Raw genomic sequence first — 26,155 nt, forward strand, 5'->3', positions numbered from 1 at the left:
CGTGTACCTGGAGGTCCTGACCATCTGCAGTAACTTTGCGTTTTAAAAAACTATTTGCAGGAAAGAGACTAATTTTAGTCTCCCAGACAAATTTCAACTTGTACCTACTTTCTGATTACATTAGTTACTCCCATGTCCCTTTACTCTTTGAAAGTTTTTTTTTTGGAAAAGCATTACTTTATCTCCTAAAAAACACACTTATTGGTGCTCTTGCTGTAGGATGGCTGCATTTCACTAGTGTGTGGACGGCAGCCTTCTGTGTACATGGCTGCACCCTTGAGTAAGCCAACACATCTTAAAGCTGGCACAGATTTTCGCCAAAGGTCATTAAAACACTTCAGAATCAGTCTGGGAGGAGAGATGCCATATTATGCTTGAGTTAGTATGTAATAATAACATTTCAGAGAAAGATAATTTTAAAAAACAGAAAATGTATGTCAAAGAGCTACTTGAAACAATACTCCAATTTCTCATATTAGGAATTGTTAAAAATGGTTATGTTAAAAAACTGGCTCTCTCCCAACCTACATGCTCTTGGATTTCCTTAAAAATTCAATCTTTAAAGTTTCTGAATAATGTGACTGTTGTAATTCAAAGACAATCCCCTGCTGGTTTTGATTAATTTATTTTAACATCACAGAAGAACTCTGCTGTAGCTCCTCTGGTAATATAAATCTGTGTTACAGAGAATTCTGTTGTCTCCACCTCCCTAATAAATAACAGGGCCAGTGATTTGTGGCTAAAGGGAGAGTGAGATGACTTAACTCATCTCTGCTTTTGTGTCTGAATTAAACATCAGGGTTCTTTTTTTTCCCCTTCAGTCTTTAGGTAGTTGGTAACTCTACTCTAAAATTTCCTAAGTAAAATATCCAATGAAGTATTTTAATAAATGCAGTAACATCCATTTTACATGACTAAAATGAATATCCTGACAAAATTTTACTTATTATTGCATTGGTCAGGTGTCTTTAAAAAAAAAAAAAGCATAAACTCATCATGGCTATCTTGCTATTTGTTTTAGAATTTATTGCAAGTCTCATGACACATGCTATTTTTCTTACAGTACCAGATACTGAAATCAGGTTCTAACCTGAGTTACATTAACACATTAAATGTGTACATTAAAACTACAAAACATTTCTAGATTTTCTGGAATGCAGAGTGATCCCACCCAGGAGAGGAAAAAAACAAGTAACCCCGAGTCAACAAAATTTTAAATCTCATTATTTAAAAAAATCAAAGTCTTTATTAAAAAAATCAGACTTCTGAATACTTTCACTGTTAACCCACAGAGTAATTTTATTGCATTAATCACTTACTATTTTGGCACAGACTAAAGAATAGAATTGCCTGCTCTAACAGTTGGAAATGTTAGTGAAAAACACTCACTACAGTGTTATGAGCAAGGAAGAAATCCACTGCATGAGAAAACCCCAAGTAACCTACTGCCATCCTATGTTCTTCCACCACCCTGGGAAGAGCAGTGAAACCAAGATGAGCAAAAGACAAGGAACTAAATGGAGGGAGAAACCAACAGCTTTTTTTCTTGGCTTGAAAACCAAAAGTAAGACCAGACATCAGAGGTACTGCAGCTTCCTGCTCTCTTCTCCACCTCTCTTCCTGTGAGGGGTGTAGTGGTCCAGGTCCCTTTCTCATCTCTCCCTGTCTCCCCCTTGCTCTACCCTTCTCTCTCCATGCATACTTGTCCCAGAAAAATGTTGTTCAGGTCTACAGAAAATCAGAGTTCAAACAGAAAGTCTTCTCATGAGGTGTATGGGAGGGAAGCACAGGAAAACCTAGCAGCTCAAATCTGATTCAGCTCTGTTCTATCCATATTCCTCCCATTTAAAAAATAAATAAATAAAACCCCCTGTCAGTCACACCAATCTCCAGCCTTGGTAGACTAAAAGTAACCCTTATCAGTCCAGGCTTGCAAAGGGGGTCTCATCTGGACAGCTGGGAGACTCCTTTTGGTCTAGCAAAATGTGTTGAAGAATAACTTCTGTGATATCATTACATATGCATGCACTGGGTTTTTATTGCTTAAATCTTTTTTTTTTTTCTTGTTGTATTAGAGAAGCTTTTATTTACTAGCAGCAAGGCTAATAGGAGAATCTTAGAAAGACCACAGTCAGTTTGCAAATGAAAGGTGCACTGAGGGCATGTAAATACCTGTTACAGTTTCTATGGACAGGAATTGAGAGCAGTTTTCAGAGGCTGCAGCAATTGCCAGAGATGCATGACATAGTCATTTTCCCATATTCAAAGAGCAGGTGAATACTCTAGCAATTCAAACTCTCCTCTATCATGATTTTTGGAAACATACAGTTCTTTAACAGAAATTGCTGTGGTAACTTACCTACACAGCTACATTCTCTTGAACTGTTCTCATTCCACATAAATATCAAATATTCTTTGTTTAGACTCGTTTGTTTAAAATATTAAGTAAAATAAAATTTAACAACTTCCAGGCTGTGTCTTACAGATTTCTGGTAAACTAGATGCTCCTTTGAAATGACACATGTGTAATTTCAACAGTACCTATGTGTCAGCGTATACACAGATGCTTTATGCTAACATTAAACAATGTTCTATAGCTAGGAATGCTTTTGTAAGCCAAATGAAGTAGGTAGTGTTTTTATAACTATCAATTCTTAGGTTATGAAGAATGTCTTCAAATAGAAATAGAAAGAGGTTTATCATTACAAACAGGTCTCATTCCCTTAAAAGGAAGTTGTTTCTTTTTTCTTCTGCTTCTTTGGAGAACTGGCTACAAACTGGGAATGGTTATTGTATGACTCATTTGAGAAGAATAGCTACAATGTAAAAAGTTCAGATAGGATTTTAATAAAACAGAACCCAATTACATTCTGTACTGGGCACGATAAGGGTAGTTTTAAAGAGGAAAAACTCAAAAAATTTTTTTAAGATTGCTGTAAATCTCCATAGGGGATTTAAAAGGGAGGGAAAAAAGTCAGGAAAGAATAAAACATTTACCCCTCTCTTCAGTTCTATCCATGAGTTAGAAGTTTCCTTTCATAAGCAAACTTTACATTTACTTTATGCTGGTCTACTCTGGAAGCGAGCTCCTACACCCACCAGCTCAGATCACTGCTGAAAGCACCAACAAATTCAGGAACCATCACTTGCTTAGCTATGCACAGATAATGTGACTTTTCTACTGCCCATGTACTTCAGCTTCTTGGAACTTCCTCAAAACCCTAACACAGTAAGTCAAACTGGTCACAAATAATAAAATTATTTCACATGAAACTACATTAACCACACAAGCAGTATGCTGAGTACATTAGAGACTGCAAATGCTACAAGTAAATATTATTGTTGTATTACTTTCTTCCCTGATGGTTTAAGGATACAATGGTAAAGGTAGGACAGAAAAAAGCTGCTTCCATTTAAAGTTTCTGATATTGTTTATGATTCAGCTTCTGTAATTCTTGGCATAACATAGGAAACATGGTAGTAGTAGTCTCATACCTTTCAGCTTTTGCTCAGTGTACCATTCAAAGGGAAGCTCGATCAAAAAGTAGGAGACAGTATTCAAGCACTCACTGTATGCCTTCATTACAGGCTTTGTCTTAGGTTTTACAATTTTATATATGAAATTGAGTCTCCACAGAGGATTGTGAACATGTCATTTAAAATTCTGCTTCATTTTGTGCTGCAGCACTCACGTATCTCACCTTCATTTACAAAAGGGAGGGAAGCTAGTGTTATTTCTCACCAGGCTGAATTTTAATAGGGTTTATAATTGAATATTCATAGAAAAAGTGAATACTGGCTGGTGTATGTATTTTCAAGATGCAATAGCTGGGTAAGGGAGGGAGTATGCTGACTGTGTAGCAAGTATTCCATGCTAGACATGGAAAAATGCAGATTTTTAAGCTCAGCACTAGCTATTTGCCTATTGCTACTCAAGCAAGAGAAATTTGTACGCAATACTTTGAACTATAAGAGTCTGCTACACATTCCTCTTTTTAAATAGTTAAGCGTTAAGATGTTTTTATCTAAACTCCAAGCAACAGGGTCAGGATACTGTATTTATTGTGATAGTCAACCTAGTTAAAGATCTGCTGAACAGGCTGTAATAGCTCTTGTAGAAAAATGGTTTGTCTTTTTAAAGTGTGTGAGATTAGAAGGGCAACCATGCTAATCATAGAGCGTGTCTGCCAAGATTCTGTAGAAACCATCTGGAAGGAAACACAATACACTGAAAAACATTATTTTGCCTTAAAGTTGTAGGCCATCCTAAAGAAATAGAACTTCATAGGGTAAGTCAGTTCATAACGAGACACTTTCTTACTATGCAGTCCAAAGAATACCCTGCATAAATAATTTATGATTATTCTGCTCTACACGAAGATGATTATTTGTCAGGCACAACACAAAGGTGTTCATATTTTTTAAGATTTAATTTGCTTTCTCCTTACTGCATATATATTGTGAAAAAATTTGCTGCATTCATCACTTGTAGTCAAAGGCACATTCTGGTGTTCCCTTAAACATCAAACAGTTATTATGGGGCTTCATTTTGATGTGAAAGTGTGCATACAGTATTGGCCATTTGTATAAATTAATACTTCCCAAAGCATTTTTATTATTTTGTTTAAATTTCTCTTACTTCTAGCACTATGGAACATTTTCCCCAGTGCTTGTTCCAAGATTGCTCCAGCTGAGGCTGAGGTCAAAAGAAAGTGACCAAGCAATTTCAGTGGGAGTTGCACATTTGGAGAGCAAAAACAGAACAATATTCTGGCCAGACTGTCCCCATGTATCCAAATTCCCACTCCTAAGAAGTTTAGAGGAAAATGCTGAACATTTCAATTTGTCATGAGACTAACTGGATTTGAATATTCTTCTGAATATATGTGGAATATCCTGCGGTCTTTAAAGATGAATATTAAAATAAAAATTGCTTCAAAGTGCTCTCCACTTCCCTTTCACCTTGCTAATGATCAGCCGAGAACATTCTAGACAAACAGGTTTCACATAGGTATCTCAAGCACTCAGTTTTTGAAGAACCCAGAAAGCCCCTATAATTTTAGATTACTCTCTGCTTACAGCACTTTACACTGCTGATACATTACAGGGTACCTTTGATGATTAGGGACCTAAAGCTGCAGCCCTAAGTTACCCTGCAGTAGATTGTGGATAGACAGAATTTTTGAATTTGGATAATTTTAATAGATTTTTTTCTAAATGTAGTTTGTAGATTTCACATCAAAAAAACACATATGGGTTAAACTGTTGTTGCTCTCACTGGTGTCCCACAGTGCTGTTCAGTGGGGGGGGCCTGCACAGCTGGTAGCCAGGAGGACTGGCTAAGGGGTCATGCTGCTAGGAATGGGAGGGCTGGGGAACTTCTCCTCACCTACTGAGTGCTCTGGTAGCAATGGAAGTGCTATCGGAGAAGACTGAAACAGGGTCTGCACTTCTTCAAAGGCCTATTCTAGACCTGGCTGCTTTGGGACTTGAGGGAGGGAGAGGCAGGGAGCAGAGAGGAAAAGATAATTCCATGTAATGCTATTAAATTTCATCAGTAGAACTAAGTGAACAAGTAAAATAAACAGGCCCCTTAAAACAGAAATGGGCAGGACCACAGAAATCACTCAGCTCTTTCACAGATTTGTTTTATAATGTATTATCAGTGCTGTCTAATGTGAGCCTCTGCATTGCACAGTTGCAACATGCGCAGGACACAAATATGTTTGGGGTTTAGCCCACCTTTGCGCATCTGACGCAGGCACTTTTTCAGGATCCATGCCAGGCGGTGGCACAGCAGGGCACTATTTTCCTGCAGAGACTGAGGAATTGCATTGTTTCTTTGTGGATGAAAGGAAAGCAGCAGCATGGGCAAATAGGACTACAAGCATATTCTTCCTTGCCTCTTCTGCTCAGGACTCCTGCTGGACCCCCTCAGAGGCGAAATAGTTGTTTAGAAGAGTAACTCCAGATTTCAAAATATCCTGGCCAAACTATTAGTTGTTATAACCCTAACCAAGTAGATACAACCCAACAGTCTGCTAATGCCTTCATATACTCCAGATTATCTTCCCCTGAGTTGTTACTGATTGATTTAATGGAGAGATTTTCTTATTTAAATGGAAGCATCCTGAGAATTTCCTGCAGATTTTCTGCTTAGACTTTTTGTTTGATAGGAAATTTTGTAAATAGATATGTTCAAGTAAAAATTGCAGTGAAAAAATATATTGATACATGAAAATAGTTAAGAGAATGTCATACATTAACTTACAAGTGATTGCTAGGTCATATTTTCAAGAGAATAATAGTGTCCCCTAAAGAGACAGCACAGGCATTCAGTGTTGTTTCAAAAGTATTTTTGTTTTTGAGTGGTATTCTGATACTATAATATCTGCTTAAAAAATTAATAATGAAAGTACCCCAAGTTAATTGTGGGAAACAAAAAAATAAAGCTTCTTAAAAAGGTTTGTGTGGGAAATAGCATAAATTTTGTATCTGGATAAAAATATTCCAAAGAAAGTGCAATGATAGTCTATAAAAAAAAAGGTTTCCTCAAACTGTTCTGGAATTTGTACATGAGTTCCCTTTTCTTCAAAGGTTCAAAATGACAAATGTTTGCAGAGCACAATTCTCAAACTTTGCATGCTAAAGGCCAATGGTTTAGTTTATGTTTTCCTAAGAGCACAGCAAATGTCTGACAGAGGTCAAACTTAAAACTGAAAAGGGAAGTTCTATTCCCTTTACCCTTGCCTTCTCTTTGTGCTCCAGTCTACAGGTTTGAGCGCTCCTATGGATTATTTATGTTGCTAGGAGCTGAGGATGCTGAAGTTATACAAAGCACCAGCAGAACTCCAACTTGGTGCATTTTGAAGGCCTAGACAATATGTATTTCAGTATGCATAAGAACACAATATTGGTGAAACTACTTCTGCTAGTTTAAATTAATAAACAAATCTATCTGTGCTCTTAAATAAGTTCCATTCCAAAACGTGCATTCCTAAAGAAAGGTAACAGTCTGAACACTGGGATTTAAACCAATGATTATGGAAGAAAACCTGACAGCTAATTCTTCTGGAGGAAAACTTCCATGCTTACACTTTAAAATGTTCTTTTCCTTGCTTTTTTGCAATCATCAGTAGAAATGGAAAACGTTTGCAAGATTTTTTTTTTTTTTTTTAATACATAGTAATACCTTTTTTGGTTACGACCAATGGGGGCCGGCAAATACCTAATTCTTGCCAGAAGCAGAAGTGCCAAATGGCAATCTAGTCCATTTTTGACAGTACAAATACAAGATACAGACATATCTGTGAAACATCTAAAAATATCTAAAATTAAAAGTGCAAGAGACAGCATGATTAGTTTCCAACCCTGTTGTTTAACTGCAGTAATTACTTTAGACACAAAACAGCCTGATGAACAGAACACGTGACAGCAGGGACAAAAGTATCTGGCCAACTGTATACTCCCAAAGAATTAAAGATGGATCCCAAATCCAAAAGTTAGAAATAATATTCAAATTTCCTATTTAGAGTCATTTCAGACTTCCACAATATGGGTCAGATAGCTGTAAAACTTTACACTCATGGATTTTGAGGGTTTGGGATTCCAGGACCAAATACCTAGCTTGGGCCCAGTAGTGTTCCAGCAAATTCTTTTTAGAAACATGTTTAACTTTTCTATGAATGTGATCAGCAGAAATGATTACTGTCAATGGAGTTATGACAAATAGCTCCTGTGGAAGAGCTGGTTTCAATGACTGTTTGTTGTACTGCAAAGAAAGAGCAGATGAGGGGTAGGACAAGTTCAGAGTCCAAAGAAAATAATCTCATATTAGCATTTTAGGCCAGGATCTAAACTTAAAGAGTCCAATGCACTTTTTTTTTGGTAAATATTTATGGCCCTGGGATTCCAACTACCATTCTTTATCTGCAAATGTGCCTTTCATCACATCGGAAGTACTAAGTGGATCAGCTCTGAATACATTTTCTGCTCAGAGCCTCATCAAATCCTTCACCTTTCTTTTGCTCCTCCCCAGATTTGAGCACATGCAGTGGGCTGCTCATATTTCCTCCTACATACATAGAAACATGAGCCTACAACCTCTGTCCTTGAATAATCTGTTTCTAAATAATCCTACCTTTGTCTAAAAATCTTTCTTCAAACATCTGGCATTGCTTAGGCCCAACTACCTCCTAAACTGGGTGTTTCTTCTCTACCTTTTCTACTCTCTCCTTGTCTTTTTGGTCCTTTTTCCATGTCCTTCCACATATATCAAATATCTGTGGTGTAAGGATCTTCTTCGCAATTTCTACCATGTGAAACAGCTCTCTTGTGCTTCTCCACTTTTTCATCCTGACTGGAATATACACATCTTTTTTGATGTTTCTAATTTCTCCTTCCTTCCTCTGTTAGGTGTTCTAAAGAAAAGAATTATATAGGCATATTTGAAAGAAAGTGTTCTATATTAAGATAATGGGAAGATAATATACAATGAAAACTAAAGTACTATTTGAGATTGTGAGTATTATCAAACATGGAAGAACAGTATTTGAAACGTATTTACTTTGCTACAAATAATGTCTGCACAAGAAGATATAAATGATAATGACAGTAGATTAACTTGGTTCACAAGCCTTCAAAGATGCTCAGTATGACATTCTTTTTCATTTATGCAGCTGAGTAAGTTTACTTCAGCCAGCGGGTGGGGGGTCTAAGAGAACTATTTGGACTGCATAACGAGAACACATCTGTATAGTTGAGATAGCTTTGAAGAAATGCCCAATTTGGTTTTTATAAACTTAAGGCTTTTCTAAAACAGTTCTAACATCACTTCTGCCCCCACCTCCACTACCCAAAACAGCTTCAGAAACAGTCATGTAAGCATTTTTATGGCCCAATACATACACTGCTTAACCATTCAAGTCACAGAACAGTACTATATACACATAAAAGATTTTATGGGATTAGCTTACGTCTTATGCATTCAAACAACCATCAGCCAAACATCTTTGAAAGAGTTTATACGAAACACAAATAAAGTAGCCAATTCCCAGGAAAAATTACCTGTGGTACTTTGCAAATAAAAATACCCAATTACAGTATGCTTCAATATTTAACTAGGCTTGGCAAAGAAGTAAAAACAAAAATATACTCATATCCTGGCAATCTACAGCACATTGAATTCTACAGCATTAACCGATGTAACCATCTTGCCCTATTTAGGAAATTTTTTGTTTAGATTGCTTTGGGTCTGATAACGTAACTGCAAGTTGATCCAAAATGACAATAGGCTCCATTCCAAGTGGAGTATTAAAATGTAGTCACAGATGCCACTTCACTACTTGTCTGTAAGGAGAACTGCAAAGAGTCTGTTAGACTCAAAGCAGTCTCTTGGCCAATACCTTTGCAGACAGAATTTGCTAGGATTATTGATTTAGTACATTTATATGCAATAGTAATGTATATAAATTTAAAGACAGTGCATCAAATTCTTGTACAACAAAAATGTTCTGAACATCCAGTTTGGAAGGGCTGGACTGTATACAATGCTCTGGGAAAAAAGTTACAATTTCTCCTGCGCAGCTAAGTTTGGAGGGCAAGATCCCCCAGATTTGCTCCACAGTGTTTATGCACTTGTATTCAGAACATGATGCTACTCGGCAGAAGTCAGGCCTACGACATCCCATGACATAGGCCACTGGCTTTCACATGGCCAGAGCATCTGCAGCACACACTGGAGGGAAAGCACAGTTTGGACAGGCTGCCCGACACCACCACTGGCAACATCATTCCCCATAAAGAGCAAAGACCTAGGCATGGCTGGGGACTCATTAACCAAGTGCATACAGTAATTCCCCTCACAAGTAAGTGGAAATACTGGGAAGATGTTTGCCCATTTCCTTCTATTTTCTCGCTGTGCTCCATTAAAAAAGGTAGATTTAGATGTTCCACCTCAAATTGCTAGAGATTTAGATTCAAATGAACCTAAATGTGTACCTTTCAGCCTCACCTAGTTCCTTTCCTTCCCCCTCACCCTTTCTTAGCTTCTTCCTTTATCATTAAATCATTCAATTTAGACATCAAACTGGAAACCTGAGGCTTCCAATTCTCTGTAAAACTTCCATTTAATCTCACAAGGACGCAGCAGGGAAAGCATATAGAAGTTTCCCTATGAAGACCTACTAGCTGCACTGCTTTTAGCTCACCTGTGGTCACTGCGAGGGAAACTGCTGCTGTCCTTGCAAAACAACCATCCTTTTTCCACAAGCAACCAGATACCATAGAGCTTGCTAGAAGCGTTACACAGAGGGCTGGCCTTGTGTCTTACTGCAGTCTTGTCTTTGATTTTTCTTCCTTGGAAGAGTATATTTTTTCAGTCTTAAAACAATTTTGATATAATTTTTGGCCAAAAAGCAAGGCTAATTTTGTGCCAAAATGGTGCAGAATGATGTGTCAGAACCTGTTTTCATCTATGCATTTTAGTCTTCCAGAACAACATTTTAACCTTTCCCACCACACAAAATTATGCTTGCCTCAAATGCACTGCTTGTTTGTACTCAGGATAGCTAGGCAACAGTTACATATGGCCTGGTAAAACTACACTGTATTAAGCTGTACATGTCTTTTTTTTTTCTTTCAGAAGACAAAGTTGAATGCAAAATCATAGATCAAAACCATGAATTCTGAGGATCTAACATTATTCTCATTTGTTTTTTCCAAAAACAAAGCCAAAAAATTAATATTGACACTGCCCAAGATCACTTGCACAGAAACAATGGCAGATTTAACTTCAGATCCAAATCCTGCAGATTCCTAGCATATCTAACTCATATGTGTTTCCTTTACCATCAACTAAATATTCAGTTTTGATTAATACTTATCTACTTCACATTAAAATACTTTAAACTGAGAGGATGCAATGCACCATGACCTGTCAACCACCTACAATGTCTTCAGAGGAGGTCATTTGAGGGGTTCAGAGGATGTTTGTAGTACCCAACGAAGTGTGGTTCTCCACAGAAGGTCTAGTATTTTATAAAGCTAGGCAAACTGTGGAGTGTCAGTGAATCAAGTCTGTCAGGTCTGTGCAGTTCCATGTGAGGCTGGTTCACAGGCATCTGTACCACAGTCCTGAAACTGGGAGTACTTGGGAGTGTAATGGAGGGACATGAGAACAGCGCTGGATACGTTCAGTTAGGTTGAACCAGATTTATTAGCCCAGTCTCAGTGCTATTGCTGCAGGCAGCAGAGGCAAGGAAGACACTGCGGCAGACTTTAGGAGCAGGATAAGCACATGGCAGAGAACAAGTCTTGCCAATTTTCTCAAGTATGGTTTAGCTACAGAACTGTTGGGAATCATTACTGTACAACATATTAGATGTGCTTGAACAAGGTAAATTTCTTGTTTTCTTCGACGATGAGACAATGTTCCTTTTTTAATGTACTATAAATTACTGTAAAATATAAATTGAGATATTCTGTTGATATGTGGGTTTGCTTTCTGGTTTTGTTTGGTTTGGTTGTTATGCCTGGTTTCTAACAAAGCATAACTTTCTGTCCACATTCATGTCAGCAATGGCCTTATTTGAAACAGCAATTCTTCTCAAGGTGCCTCGCAGGGTGATGACCCTTAATTCCAGACATCCCAGATTTGATTAAAGCCATATGAAAAAAAGTTCATCTTTGTAACCCCTCACTAGTGGTATTGCCTGCTTTCCTCAAACACACAAAGTCTTTACTAAGACTAACAACTAACTCATCTTTGTCACGTTTTCTTAAATACTGTCTCTGTAATCACAATTCAAACACCAAACCATGTAAGGAATTGAGAAATACACTAGGAGCTGGATCAAAAACAAGATCAAGAATGAAGTACAAAGTGCCATATTTATTTCTTTACAGAATAGCCCTTTTGTAAGGAGGTTTGTTCTATCCACAGGCCAGTTTATCTTTCTACTTTGTAATGAAATTGTTCTATTTTTGAATAAAACAGAAAAACTCTAGCATTCATAAAGAGAATGAGAACCTCAGTATCAGAAAGGAGCAAAGAAAGTCCATTTTGCTCTTTCTTGGTTTACTTCATACACGAGACCATCACACAGAGGAGACAGTATGGAGCCTGGGTTAAGTTTTGTCCGACTAGTGACTTGAGTTAGGCAAGAAGGAACCTCTCAGTGTTGTCTCAGTAAAAGTAGAGAGCTTCCTCTGTGCTCTCCCACAACATCAAATATACATGGTGTCAACGAGAATAATTATTACAATCACAAGTGTCCTTCCTGAATGAGGAGCAGAGTCCTTTTCCTATTAAATCCAAGAACAAAAGAATCTTTTCCTATGTGAAGTGCTCTCCCACTCTCCTTCTTTTCAGAAGTAAGCTGCCTTTTATCTTCCCTGGGGTGATAAGGAGATGAAATCATACAGTCAAGTCAGTGGCTATTCTTGCCCCTCCCAAAAGTAGCTGGCTAGAAAGGAGAGGAGGAAAAGAAAAAGAAACAGAATGCAAGGGCAAAAACCACAAAGCTCCCTGGGGAATTTGGAGGATTCATAAGGAAAAAAAAAAAAAAGAGGGGAGGATAAAGCAGCACCCAACTTCCACCACTAGCAACAGTATACTCATTAAACAGGAACTTAGCTGGATTTATTACCCATTTTAAGACAAGATCAAAGAATAAGATATAGGACTGTTCAACACAAGACAAGTAACAGCCCTAGCCACGTTAACCTTGTGATACTGTTCCCTGAAACCCACATAAATGACTCCAAAAAACATATCACACTTTGAATTCTCTTTCCCTGTGAGTGATCATTACCTTCATCACTACTGGCTTCTTTCTATTTTAGAGATTAGAGATCAGAAGAAATCTTGCTGTTTTGGCCCCTTTCTTGCTCTATCAAGCTTTAACATACAGTTTATTAAAAGTTGCTAAGATGTTTAGTGATTATAGTTTTGTGGTTCCCATTTAAATTCCCAGTCCCCTTTTCCTGCCTTGTAAAGCAGCTGCTCTGATCAAATACAGGCCTTGTATTAATTCAAGTTTTTGAAACCCCACTGGAGATGACTCAGTCCAATGGGATACTCATGGTAATTGATTAATAATGCCAGCTTTACTTTTCATATCCACATGAGTCTTTCTATCCATCTTTTCTCATTCTGAAAAAAAAAACCCCTACCTAGCACTTAAAGTTTCAACAGATAAAGAAATCAAGCATTTCTAAAGTTGTCTCAGAAAATCCCCAATTCTATCTCATAATTATCACTGTTGAATACTTAGTACTTTCAATAAGAAGCCAGATTGAGTATAAAAAATATGAAACAACGTGCAAATGACCCTCCAACATGATTGTAATATCTTATGTATTACTTTTCTAAGAGCCAGAAACAACAACTGTAATGCTGAATGCCATTTTCTTACTTGAGAGTACCAAATAACACAGTTATATACTTTTCTGACTTTCAGAGTAGATACCAATTGATGATTAGATGCAAAAATAATCTACTTCCAAACCACTGTATATTAATTACAGTATGTAGAATAAAGTTTCCAGGCCTAAATATATTTAGGTACAGCCATAGAAGTTAACTTAAACTCCCCTGCATGAAAGTTGTCAGACATGGAATCCTCGTCTTCAAAGGAGAAGATGAAGACAGCAGATTTAATTTTTTATATTGATGAAACACTAAAACAGAGATTTTCTGATTTATCATCCATCTGCATTTGTGAAGTGCTAAATATCCACAAGACTCAACGTAAATTAATCACATAATAACTACTAAGCATAATGCTGTCACTATGATTACAATACACTGTATAAAATCAGTTGATCCTCTAATAGTTCAAATTCTAGCTGCAAAAATACTTCTGGTGCATTAAATTATGAGACATGAACTCATTACAAGCCCTGGAAAACAATTCAACCCTACCAACTTTCCATCAGTATAAAGAGCTAGTAACTGTGCCTGAATGTTAAATTCTAGACAAAAAAAGAAGAAAAAAACCTTTAAAAATGAAAAAGCAACTTAATACTGTTTTTAAAATTGTGGTTCCACTCCCTGTGGGAAACAAATGTTCCTGTGGAGATCACCTGAAGGAATGCCAAATAACCACAGCAGACTTTCATACGAGGTAGCATATAGTAGCACAAATATTTACACAAACAAGCAAGCTAAAAGAATCTAAGCTCAGTTTCAAACAACTTGAGATTGCTTTGTTTTTCTTTAGCTTTTGTGTGGAACCAAGTGAAACAGCAATTTTAATCAATTTTTGCAAGGAGATTTGTTTCAGTTCATTCAAAGTCAGTGTGAATTTCCAAGTATATGACCTGTTTACATAGACATATATACAAAAGGCAAAACTTAAGTTTTCACAGCTGTGCTAATAACTTTGAAATGTAAAGCTATAAAAGCTACCTATATTTTAAGAGTTTATATTTAAATGATGAACAAGTATCATAAGATATTTACTTTTTTCCTCTAAATACAAGATAAAGCTACTCATATTAATTTATCATATTATTTGTTATCTTAAGCAATAATAGCATTAGTTGTCCTCATAAAACAAGTATCTTCCTGCACAGGCTAAAGAGCAGTAATTGTGGAATACTCATGCAACATACATGCATGTTCTATGAAAATATAAATAAGCAGTCAACAGAACAAGGACTGTTATGGTGTGTATATGTATATGAGAGAATACTTTCCTCAAAAATTGTTGGTAGTTTTGCTTTTTGGTTCTTTTGGGGCAGACTCCACAACTAATAGATCCTGATTCCTATTTACCTTCTCAGCCAGAAGTAGTATATGACTTGCAATAACAATAGTTGTGGCTGAACCGCAGCATATAACACTGTCAGTCTGTACATAATTACATTCCTGTGAAACAGTGAAACATAAAATAGATTAAACAGAAGTCAAAATTTCTTTATATGGATTCTATTGCCACAAAACTGAGAAATTTCATATGACCATGAGACCATACAAGTTAACACTGGTGATAGTTCTTATACCAGTCCCATAAGTATATCATCTCAGTATCTAAAATGCAAAGCTCTTTTTTCCCTTTTGCAAGGGAATCATAACTTGTGTTCTAAATTTAATCTGCTAAATTGATTTCAAGTGTTAAACTTCTGTACATACTGGAGAAAGAACAGGAGAGAATAAGTACCACCAGACCACTGGGGAAATGCTGAGTCCCAGTGACAACAACAAAATGGCAGGTTTCTGTAGTGAAAACCTGGACCCAGCTGGGGCTTTGTCACCATTGCCATGAGTCTAGGTTTCCATTCATAGCATTTAGAAGCAAAGACCGGGGGGGGGGGGGGGGGAACAACACTCTTAAGAATTACAATGGTTATTTCATATTGTCTCTTCTTCAAAACAATAGAAGGAAGGTTGTATCATCTCTTATTAATGTTCAGTGGTAGATTAATGCACAGAACTCCACACCACAAAATAATATATTCCTTTGATCAGTGTGCCACTTAAAATAGCCTCAGCTTCTTTTCCAGCTTACTTTCAATTTACAGCTTCTTTAAGAAATGATAATCCCTCCAATGACCCCATGCAAGAATTATATTCCCTATAGATGCCTTGTTTTAACAAACTCCAGTCAGTCTGTTCCACTGGGTTACCAGTCTACATATTCTTGTAGACACATTTTTATAACACACAACTTCCAAACATAACTGGAGAATTTAGATACATTTTTTTTTCATTAACAGAAAATTAGTTTACTTTCTCCTTTCCTCATAGGCTCAGTCCTCAAGTCCAAATTGGCCAACTAAATGTCGTAATTTTTCATTTTGTATGTCCCACAGAACTTGCTATCCTAGCTTGTTGTTCATGCGCACAAGTTCTTAACACAAGGTCTCGCACAGTTTAGAGGTTCTGCATGTAGGAGCACCTAGGAGAAACCATTGACTTACACAGGAAGTTCTGGGAAGTCCAGAGGTGAATGTATATGCAGAATTGCAAGACTGTTCTTGTCTAGGAGCTAATTAGGCTTTAGAAAGGAAATTTATAATAGGGATTGCTCTTAGATCTATGTGTTGGCCCTCTTTTCCATCTGTGCTTAAGCACTAAGGAGCTCATTGCACAGGTATTACTGCTTTCTGTGTGAGAACAACCACCTCTCTTCTGTATAATACAGGGCCAGAGCCTGGGTCATCTTACCCTCCCCCACCCCTTAGAGCATGCTGGTTTCTTCCGTTTTTCTTGTGTTAACTACAGTGCCGTGTTACCAGTCCCGGAGACTGAAGCACTCTCCAACTCGAATGAGTAAGGCGTAAGCTCTAAGCCACGTAAGCCTCCTCTGTCCTGTGCCACTCACGAGCCCCATCAGTTGCTTAGGAAAGCAGTCAGCTGGCTCTGTGTTGTTAGCAAAGTGGCAATAGTATCCATGACCTCTTTGCACTAGGAATCTCTTGGGAAAACCCTCCTTTTACCAAGAGCAGGAGACAGTAAACAGCTGCCCTCATAACTATTGCAGCACATTTGTACCAGTGGATTTCTCCAAGTTTCTCTCTGGCACCGAGGCACCTTCTGTGAACAACTCAACCTAAGCCACTGAAAGAAGTCTTAGGACATCATAGCTACGTCTACATCAGGATATCCTAGCGTGCTTACCTCAGGGAGGAAAATTTTCTTTCTTCCCCTCAATATTCCTGGCCCAAAAGAGCTATGCCAGCAATGTTTTGTAGCGTAGACCTAGCCCAAGCTAGAACAAATCAAGCACCTAGAGACTCCGTGCTCAGAGACCTGGTAAATAAGCCAGTCATTTTCTCCGATTTAGGCCATACTAAGGCACGCTTGTTTTCTTTTCTTGTTTCTAGGAAACAAAGGTTAAAATTTAAAGAAGCTAAGGTCATGTAATATAATCTATTATTGAATACTAAAATAGATAACAAGATACCTTGGGCATGAACATACCCCCACAAAAGATAAACATCAAAAAAACCCAGGAAAATAGAAGCGAGTGAAGGACTTCTTAGCAGTAGAGGAATATGATGAGTAAAAAGCGTTATAACAACATTAAAATGGTAACAGGCAGCATTTTTAGCCACATGCAGGGAACTGCGAATGCCCTCAGAGAAAAAGAAGAGGTAACAAGAATCGAGTCTTGTTAAACTTTGGAATGATAATATAGATGTAAAGCACAATAAAAAGATTGCCTTAATCTTACACAAGTGTCACTCTCTCTAAAGTTCATCTAGTGATTTTACACCAGAGAGAACTAGAATCGTGCCAGCTGGCTGGCAGTCTAAACTGTGGCTGAATCTTAGTTACCTGTAGATCTACACATGGACACTATACCACAAATCTGGGCCAGTATGTTTTATTTCCTAATCATAAGTTTATCTTTTACAGTAATGATGACAAACTCAAAGGCCTGAAGCTTCAGCTGAAGTCTCAGTAGTTCCTTGCATACACAGACTTTTGAGTATTGCTGAGCGTAAAATCTGGAAAAAATCATTTCGGGGAACTTACAGCACTGCTATTTCTAACACTACTGAATACCAAAAGGGCAGTCACTTACATATGAAAATAGAGGCAACAAGTAATGTTAACTACAGCTGTTTTTGTTTTGAAAATTATCAAAATGGAAGCTTACACAAAAGTTTGGAAAGAAGAGTTTATACACCTCTAATTTGAATGTGAGACTGCTGTATATGGGGTGGATTCTGTTCCCACTGTAACCATCACTAGCTTTTCCCCAAATTGCAAGTCTGTTTATATCTGATTTATGTGGAGAGGAAAAAAAACAAAAACAACCCCTAACACTAGTGAGCTGAGGAGGTCTTTTGTACACAACGTTGTTAAAGTTTCCCAAATTACTTTAGTTCTTGGCATGATTTATTCATTCATCTCCTTCTGTTTAGTTTTAGAGGACCCTAAGGAACAAGGTTTCCAAACAGACTGAATCCCATTTGTTTGCAGCATATTTAGACAACAGTTTCCTGGTGTCCTGCTTTCTCTTGTTGAATTTCCCATTTCACTAAACATTGTCCAAGTACTAGTGAGATGCATTCAGTACAGTTTTCCTACTTAAGGGATGTTTCTTCTATTGGTAGCACAAGCATTTTCAACTTATTGTGAAGAATATTATGTATAGTAAACAGTGAGTCCCACCCTCTCACAGCAGAATATGAATAATTCTGATAGGAAGTAGTATCTATTTTTCAGCCAGTTTTGGAAGGATCAACACTGAGTCCAATTATAAGCAGATTTGTTGGAAGCATTTACTTTTCTGCAGTAACTGCAGTCATCAGAAAGCATGTGTGGATGTGCACACACGTGCATATTTATATACATTTACTTTACACAGAAATCCTCCCTAGTAGTTTTAAGCAGTCATAAGCAGGCAAAAGAAAGTCAATAAGCATCTTTATCATGAGGCTAAGTCACCCCTTTGAGGCTCAGGAGATCCTGGTGTGTTCGCTAATAACAGAATTATACAGGACAGGTAGTGCTGCTAAGACCATCCACTCTCACTGTAGAGTATTATAATATCTAATTATTTACTTTATGAGCACATCACAAAAGAAATGAGGGCAAAATCTAGTCTGAGGAGAAAAATAGCTTCAACATTAAATAAAAATTCAACCTGTTTAAAACAGCTAACATAGATGCTATAAGTTCACCTAATAGGTGGTATCTCACCTATTTTGGTGGAGAGAGGAAGAATTGGCAAAATGACCTGTTTAATGTTATTTAGAGATTCCATGATAGGAAGGGATTCATATTAATATCATCCTTTGTGTGTGTATATACATATTATATATATATATAAAGATACAGGGCATGAGATACATGGGATTGAAGTGACTTTATGTTGATATTTTAAGATAATGCTCTCCAAAGCATTTCTTGTTTGGCTTTTGTACAGTAAGTATGCTGTGAGACTTCAGGCTGACCTTTAGCTTTTGGAAATGTTGAACTCCATGCTTGCAGAACAAGCCTGCACACTTCAGCTAAACAGAAGGAAAAACAGCGAGGAATGTTTTGTTATAGGGTTGACTCATTACTTTTCAACAAAAGAAAAGTTGCCGATTCAACAAAATGTAGCTAGAGATGCTTAAACTAGAAAGCAAGGGAAGCGTTTGCTCCCATAAGCAAAAACTGAGTAAAGGAGCATTTTCCTATACATGGCTGATTATGACTGCCATTACATAGATTGGTAAATGAAGAGATATTGCTTTTGCCATGTGTTTTCCTGGGTTTCTGCTTTGCATATGGCTTCTACAGCCATGCTCCTTCCAGCTCTGCATGACAAACCCAACTTCTCACCCTTTACATTCTGCCACTGTTAAGTAAATATCTAATGAGGGAATAGGATGTCTCATTTACTTACTGGGTGCAATCTGCTGTAGAGGAACACATACCAGGCAAGGAAACTGCTTATGGTTGCTAAGGTCCCTGCTGGAATTGCACTGCAAAGTCCTATATCTCAGGCCATACTAAGAAAGAGAATGGCATAATTGGCCCTTTGACCTTCTTCGATGATCTCCATACCTGCAGAAGAGATCATGGGATGTGTGCCAATGTCCTAATTAATATTCATCTAATTTAAGCTTCCTCTGAAGAAAAAGTTTAATACAAAAAACCCCCAGTCATTTCTCTATGAGCAAGCAAGTTCTAGCCTCTTCTGAGTTCTCACAGTTCTACTTAAAACTCTACTAAAATTAGAATGATGTCATTTTTAATTCATCACAATTCCAATAGCTTAGGTTGAGACAAAGCCAGTGGTTTTCAGACCCACTTTTCCCAGTAGACTGCTTTAAGGGACTTTCATACTGTGAAATTTAATGGTAGTCTTGGTTGTTCTCATATCTAGCTTGGGACAGCAGAGTTCCAAAAGAAATAGGGGAGTGATTTGTTTACACTAAGATACAGCCCTGCTCTAAGATGTCATCTCATTTCTGATTACTCCCATAGTTTAGTTTACTGAGAACCAGATGCTTCTTACTGAAAGTGATTTATTCCAAGAAAACTTGCTAATATCTGCGTTGCTAAGATTTTTCACTTAATCCTATTTGAATGTGGCAGTGGGCAAGAATGAAGTTCAAAGAGCAAACTTTGTTCCAGAAGAAAGTGGAATGATTCTTCTGATTTTTCAGTTTACAACCTGAAGAACTCACTCTCAGCTCTTGCAAGCATAGTAACTGTAGAACAGCCAAAACTGGCTTGCTCTTTTCATATTTCCTTTGGACATTGAGATAATTTATAATTGAACACCCTTTGTATTCTGAATGGAAACGTTTCTGCATACCAACTTATTTCATCTTTGATGATAGGGTGATTGCCTTCATGACATTGCTCTCATTTACTTACACATGCACTTGCAGAGTTTCTGCAAGGGCAGGATATGTGTGTGCATGTAGGAATAGGCTTATTTCAGATAAACAAAAAAACAAAACAAGGTGCCATTATCCCCGTCTTCCCTATTTCCAACAGAAATACAGGACAAAGCTAGAACCCTTCCCTATACCTTTAAAATTCTCCTCTGCAGTGAAAAATCATCTCTAGAAAGAGCTCCAGAGACAACCATGGTAGGAACTGCAGATCTATGCATGGTACAGGCACTCTGTTTAGACAGTATTTTTTCCTGTAATCCAGTATTCAAGGACTGGAATAACTTTCCAAGATCAAGTTGAACAATAGGGTGGGGGAAGAGAGGAGCACTGAACTCAGGTCTGAACTATTTTGCCTAGAAATAGGGTTAAAAACAGCCATTTGGCTCTCTCCCATGTTGCTGGGTAGAAATAGGTACTGAAATATGACTAATTGCCATTTTTTACATAAGCAGAAACCCACCAGAAAGCAGATATCTAGGGAAAGACAGGTGGCTTGCACAGGTAATCATGCATTCTGAGACTTACAGAAAAATGAGGAGCAGAGGTACAGAGAAAGTAGTCTAAGAGCCTTGAGTCCGATGGAGATTATCAGCAGGAATAACTAGCTCCAACGCCTAGTGTGGGTTCTGCTTAGTCAATTATTTCCTCATCTTCCTCAGAATTTGGATTTGAGCAGAAAAGCTTTATGAATACTACGTAATCCATACAACCTAGCATGCTTCCAGGTATTCCCTCTTGTTACAATATCCCATAAGGCAAGGAAGAACTCAGAGTAATCCAAGCAGGACTGAGATCTCTAAAAGCAAGACGATTAGGATTTTCTGAAAATGGTATCACTGAATACTGAAGCTACCATCATGCCCAGTAGAAGAGGAAAATTGCCTAGAAAGGCAAAAATAAAACACTGTCAGAATTGGCCAGGAAACTGAATTTCCATTCTACTACTTGTAGTGGGTTTTGGTTGTTGTTTTGTGTCCCCCCCTCCCCCCCTTCCAAGTGTTAGTATTTCCAGTGCTTACACATCACTTTTGAAACTGCTGGTCTTTGTAATGACAACTGACATAGTTAAGCCAACTCTGCTAGCCATCTAAATAACATAAGTTCTCCTCCATTTATTACAAAAGATTTTGAGAAGACGTTTTAATAACAAATATTTAGCTGGACTACCAGTGAATGTTAAAAGTGTGTAAGAAATTGTCTTGTGTGTAACAAATGCTCCCCTCTCCCTGTTAAATGGGGTGCTTTTTCCTAAATACATGGATTGTTACCTGTCCCTATTAGGAAGAAATTAATGATCAGGAGTAATTAAAACTTGGAGGACAGAGCTGGAAGAGACTTAAATCTCTACACTAGTTATAACTAGTGTAATAGTTACAGGGAAAGAATCTTAGCATCTCATGGCCCATATGCATCTGTGCATACTTGTGGGGCAGGGACATAATATACCAAAACTTATTGCTCAGAGCTGAAGTTAGTTTACGCAGATACAGTCACCTACAAACATCAGTAGTTTTTTTTTGTTTTTTTTTTTTTTTTTAAAAGAAAAGTCTCATGTTATTTTGGTACCAGACAGTCTACATAGGAAGCCAGTGCTGCTGTTATGGTACAATGCTTCTCAGAGAGGTTTAGACACAGTAATCAATCAAGTAAATAGCAGTGCTAAATGAAATAGTTATTGACCTTCAGTAACCCATGCCAGGAAGCATTCTGATTTCTTCTCACATCTTGATGTATCATTAGAGTATCAACAAGAGACTTTCCAAAGATTTTTTGTGTGTGCCTGTTTTCTCCTCAATATTTCAGTCTTGATCTGCTCTTTTAGTGTGGGGCCACTACAACAAAGATGACTCATAATGCTGAAATATTCTCCAATTGCAAGGTGAACAAGCATTTGCAGGGGATTAGACTGAGATCAAACTCATTCCAGATTCTTGGTATTAGATATGATTTGGGCATAAAAGAAATGAAGCACTTGTTCATTAAATCATTCTTCTACTTAACTCATCTTAGCCATACTTTAAAAGGTAATTACATTCCCAATAGCAAAAGCGATCTGAAATCAATTTGCCAATAGAGTCTAGACGAAAGATTCTAATTCAAACACTGGGAGTTATGCGATTCTTTTTCCTATTATTAATTTTGTCTTTATAAGAACTAGACATTGTTATAGTCACTGACAAATTTGCTAATGAAAGTGTAGTCATCTTTGTAAAATGGTTACAGAATCCTCTCTAGCACAGAATATAGCTTCCTGCAGTGAACAAAACAGAATAGTAGAGATCACATTACACACTCTCTTCTTTGGCTGCTGCCTTCTTCTGTAAGAATCATTCTGGACCTTACAAAGTCTGAAGAGCTTTGTGCAAAATTATTCCGGAGAGGTATGCATTTATCTTCTTTTATGCTGTTATCCGGGACACAGAGGAAAAGTGGTAGCTTTTTGGTTGGCATTTTCAATGATTGATGTTATAAGTAAACACTTTTTCCTCAAGAAAAGTGTCTAAGATGCAACAAGGCTATGTTCAGAGTACAACTCAAGATATGTTTCTCTGCATAGACCTTTCTAATCCTATGAACTTGCCTCCTGGCTGTTTTTTCCCCCCCAATAAAGGGATTTAGATGGTGGTTGCTAGTGTTGATCATAGATATGCGGGGCTGCTTGCACCTCAGCTACACACTCCACTGATTCTTTGTGAAGCCACGCCATATCCGCTAACAACACTTGTGACTTGTTGCAATCATCATGATTTAGGACTTGTAGCTACAGAAAAAATTCACTTGTGAACCACTGAAAACCAGCTTCTTGCCCTGAGGATTAAATAATCTTAGGCCATTGCTACAGAAGTTTAAGGAAACTCTTCCAGAGTCTTCCAGTGAAGGAGATTTCAGAACATTTAAGGTAATTAAGTCTTTCACTGTCCTCAGAAATATTTCATATAGAAACCTAAACTCTTTCCTGCAAAGTTTTTCTTGTTGTTTTTCAGCCCATGCACAGGAAGAAACAACCGCACTGTCTCCTTTATACCAGTCTTCTGCTGTGAAAAGGTTATGTGCTCCCTCCCATCTCTACAGAGAGAGGGGGGGGGATAAAAAACCCCCCCACACCTGAGTAACACTGAATTCCTCCAGTGCTTCCTCATAGGTCATGCTTTCTAACTCTTTTAGCATACTTGCTGCTCTCCTTTGGACTCTAGCCAATTTCCGTACATCTTTCTGAACTTGACAGAGTGCTCCCAGGGCCAAAGAAAGATGAATAATTGCCTCCTATGTTTTATAGATTGGGCTGTCCTATTAATACAGCCCAGGATCATGTTTCCCTCTTCCCCTAAGGAAAAAAGGAAAAAAACAAACAAAAAAAAACAAGCAAACCTTCCAACCCCAGTCTTCACATATTTAGCTTAGGAACACACTAAAAGTCCTCCAGAGCCTTTGCAGCAGAACTGGTATCAGCAAGGTACTCTTCTTGTCTTACTAATTCTTTTTCTCATGTGGAACAGTTTGCATTACTCTAATGAATTATACCATTTCAGTTTTTGTCTTCAATTTGGCAGATTTTGAAATTGGCTCTTCTATAATGCTAGTCACACCCAGCAGACTATCATTAGCAAGTTTTATATCTGTATGCCATTGCTTCACTAAATTAATGGAAAAAGTCATAGAACTAGGTCCATGACATACACTTATGACACTGTTTGAAATACCCTTCTGCTCTCAAAGTGGAATTTTATTTTTTTAAAGTTTCTTGAAAAATATTGCTTTCAAGAGGATTTAACCGTGCAAAGTGCATCCAGACAAATAATGAATTACTCAAAAGGCTTGTAATAAAAACCCTTCACTAGTTTCTCTGAGCTCAGCATTAGCAGATTTCTAATTAAAGATGAATTCTTACTAAAATAAAATGTGGTATGCTTTGTGCAAGGAAATAGCAAAACTCACAGGAGACCTATCCTTAATGATAATAGCCAATTTTCAACTCCAAGATTATTTTTTTCTTCCTAATGAGATTTGATGAAAAATTCTTATTTCCCTACATCAAAGAACACGTGAGAAGACAGAGCAGCACAACAATTGCTGTGTCACAATGAACTCAGTGAGGACTAAAACAGGAAAATACCACCCCCCCCCGCCCCAACAGCAAAAAAGCACAAATTCCTGCCCCCTTCCATAGGAACATTTACCTCAGCCAGATTTACACGGTCATGAATAATTTTTTTTTTTTTTTTAAAGGAACATAAAAGTCATATGGAGACATATGAAAATGGTTCTGTCTGAACAAGTAAGAATTATTTTAATATGCAATATGAAGAATGTTTTAGAATGAGGATATGCCTTCCTCAGAATTTATTTCAGGATGTCTTAATACAGCTTCTTGAATACGTCCCATAAAGATATTGCTTCTCTGGAAAATTGAGTTTTAAACTCAATAGTTTGGGGGCAGGAGGAGGAAGAAATACGTTTTCATGAGCAAGAGTCTCAAAAAAAGATTCTTTTTTTAAACTCCCTCCCCTCAACCAAACTGCTTGTGATGTTCATATTTCACTTCCATCAAAAAGTATTCAGCTATGGAAAACTACAAAAAAAGTCATCCAGCTCCAGCTGCAGATTTTTTCTTCTATCTTCAGTACTACTTCCCTTAAGTGTTAATTTTGACCTCATTTGTCTGTCTTTTTGTCTCTGCCTCATTCCTCTTCCCTTTTGCAAAATATCAAGACAACTACTAAAAACTCATAGGATGGTTTTAGAATACCTGTGCAAGATAGCAAACAGAACTCTGGTAATGCAGTAACAGTTACTTTAAAATAAATATAACCAATCTAATGGTGGCTGTATTGGGCCTAGTAAGTAAAAACAAAACCACCCAACAACTAGCATGCTATATACTCAGAACTGTAATTTATTTTGTGAGCCCTATATGGGATATTTCTGACTAGGAATGACTTAGGAAACGTGTTTGTAAGGACAGAGAACAATTGTCTTCCTATGATGGGACATTTTCATTTTTGTGTGTAGTTGACTCACTGCCCTCTGCTGCCTTAGAAGAGAGCCAAGAATGCAGAACTGTTGTTTTGGGCACAGCCATTGAGGGAATAATTTAGCTTCTGTTAATAAGCCACCTGTAATACCACCTGACTTGGAAGCCCCTTTGCTGTTTTCTTCCAAGGGGGCTTTCCCCAATCTCACCTGCTTCTTAAGGAGAATTAGACTTTGTACTAGCAATAAAGCTTTCTGTTAAAATAACACGGAATTAGAGTGCAGGTCTTTGGTATTGTTGCATTAAAGAAAGATGTTTAAAATACATTATACTACTGTGTAGAAAGGGTATAACTTTGTGTGCATGCAAACAATAGAGGAGTTGAAATTTCAACAGAAGTCAAGAGGCTGAGACTCAAGGGTTTCTGAACAGCCAGGGCTTTACAAGTCTTTAAAATCCCACCCTGTATTCAAGCCTTATAGTAAAGGAAGGTCTAGTCAATACATTGATTTGATGAAGCGTGAGTGTTTACTTAAGGATAAAGTAAGACTTAGTCTTTGACAATACAGGTATCTAGACAACTAATTAGATGTTGACATCAACATGACAGACACCTGAAGTTAGGCATGAAGCAGCCTAGGTGTAAAGTCTCACTTTCAAATGTGACTTTGACATAAGGGTGTCTCAGACCTGGTCTGGACAAAGTCTTTAAAACTCACTAAAGTGCAACATCTTGCCTTGTTTAGGCAAATAACTTGAGGTTGATTGTTAATACTGAACTCCACCATCCTGTTTTTAATACCTGAGCTAGCTTGCTCAAAGAAGTATTCA

General features: G+C 37.5%; 1 protein-coding gene across 3 annotated transcripts in view; it reads left to right on the forward strand.

Annotated features, from left to right (window-relative positions):
- SYNPO2 (synaptopodin 2) overlaps positions 1–26,155 on the forward strand; it is a 103,143-nt gene that overhangs the window by 16,512 nt on the left and 60,476 nt on the right. The gene's annotated exons all lie outside the window — the stretch shown is intronic.

The sequence above is a fragment of the Apteryx mantelli genome, chromosome 5, assembly GCF_036417845.1.
Source record: "Apteryx mantelli isolate bAptMan1 chromosome 5, bAptMan1.hap1, whole genome shotgun sequence".
NCBI lineage: Eukaryota > Metazoa > Chordata > Aves > Apterygiformes > Apterygidae > Apteryx > Apteryx mantelli.